The sequence below is a fragment of the Rhinolophus sinicus genome, linkage group LG09 (assembly GCF_036562045.2).
Source record: "Rhinolophus sinicus isolate RSC01 linkage group LG09, ASM3656204v1, whole genome shotgun sequence".
Lineage (NCBI taxonomy): Eukaryota > Metazoa > Chordata > Mammalia > Chiroptera > Rhinolophidae > Rhinolophus > Rhinolophus sinicus.
This window is the reverse complement of record NC_133758.1, coordinates 64989600-64991521: the sequence shown is the minus strand read 5'-3', so window position 1 is coordinate 64991521 and position 1922 is coordinate 64989600. Positions and strand designations below refer to the sequence as shown.

At 46.1% G+C, this 1922-nt stretch overlaps 1 pseudogene; it reads left to right on the top strand.

Moving 5' to 3' along the window:
• Window positions 1–437: 437 nt before the first annotated feature.
• LOC109433750 (actin, cytoplasmic 2) lies at window positions 438–1527 on the top strand (annotated as a pseudogene).
• Window positions 1528–1922: the final 395 nt, after the last annotated feature.

Sequence of the window (1922 nt, the reverse complement as noted above, 5' to 3'; positions counted from 1 at the left end):
CCTCCTATCCTTACCAAGACTTGAAAAGATAAGATTTTTTTTTCTTTTGGCTAATTTGAAGGGGCATAATTATACCTAATTATGATTAAAATATATTTTCTTGATTACTAATGAGATTGAACATCATTTCTTATGTTTTCTCTTCTGTGAATTTATTTATTGAAATGCTATCCCAATTTTCTATTGGGCTATTTGTCCCATTGTCATCAATTTGAAGGGTTTATATATTATAAATTGTAATTCTCTTTCACTTGTAGTTTTGAAAACACTTTTTTTTCCCATCTTTTGGTTTGTCATTTCACTTTATTAACTGAATTTTGAGAAATGGAAGATCATAATTTTGAAGTTTTAAAGTTTATCAATCCTAGGCTGAGACCCATCCACCTGCCAACACATGCCTCTCTCCTTCACTGCACGGTGGCTGCCTCCTGATTGCCATGGATGACACAAGCGCTGCGTTCATGGTCCACAACTGCTCCAGCATATGCAAGGCCGGCCTCGAGGGTGACAGTGCTCCCAGGCCGTCTTCCCCTCCACAGTGGGGCACCCTGGGCACCAGGGTGTGATGGTGGGCATGGGCCAGAAGGACTCCTACATGGACGATAAGGCCCAGAGCAAGAGGGGCAACCTGACCCTGAAGTACCCCATTGAGCATGACTTTGTCACCAACTGGGATGACATGGAGAATATCTAGCACCACAACTTGTACAAGGAGCTGCGTTTGGCCCCTGGGGCGCACCCTGTGCTGCTGACTGAGGCTCCCCTTAACCCCAAGGCCAACCATGAGAAGATGACTCAGATCATGTTCAAGACCTTCAACACCCCAGCCGTGTACATGGCCATCCAGGCAGTGCTGTCCCTGTAGGCCTCTGGCCGCACCAGTGGCATTGTTTTGGACTCTGGTAAAGGGGTCACCCACACAGTGCCCTCAGGAGGAATATGCCCTCCTCTATGCCATCCTGCATCTGGACCTGAAGGTCCTCGCTGAGCGTGGCTACATTCTCACCACCACAGCCGAATGGGAAATTGTGCGTGATATCAAGGAGAAGCTGTGCTATATCAACCTGGACTTGGAGCAGGAGATGGCCACTGTGGCCTCCAGCTCCTCCCTGGAGAAGAGCTACAAGTTGCCTGACGATCAGGTCATCACCATTGGCAATGAGTGGTTCTGCTGCCCAAGGCACTCTTCCAGCCTTCCTTCCTAGGCGTGGAATCCTGTGGCATCCACGAAAGTAACTTCCACTCCATCATAAAGTATGACATGGACATCTGCAAGGACCTCTATGCCAACAGGTACTGTCTGGTTGGACCACCATGTACCCAGGCATTGAGACAGGATGCAGAAGGAGATCACCACCCTGGCCCCCAGCGCAATGAAGATCAAAATCAATGCACTTCCTGAGCACAAGTATGGTGTAGATAGGCGGTTGCATCCTGGCCTCACTGTCCCCCTTCTAGCAGATGTGGATCAGCAAGCAGGAGTAGGACAAGTCCCGCTCCTCCATCATCCACCACAAATGCTTCTAGGAGGACTGCTGCTTAATTGGTTACATCCTTTCTTGACAACCTAACTTGCACAGAAAGCGATGAGATTGGCATGGCTTTATTTGTTTGATTATTTATTTATTTATTTATTTATTTATTTATTTATTTATTTATTTATTATTTTTGCACTTGACTCAGGATTTAAAAACTGGAATGGTGAAGGTCACAGCAGTTGGTTGGAGTGAGCATCCCCAAAGTTCTACAATGTGGTTGAAGACTATACTTTTTTTTAATAGTCATTCCAAATATCGTCAGATGCACTGTTACAGGAAGTCCCTTGCCTGCCCAAAAGCCTCCCCCACTCCTTCCTAATAAGGGTCAGTCCTTGCCCGTTCACAGGGGAGGGTACTCACATTGCTTTTGTAAAAATTATGTAA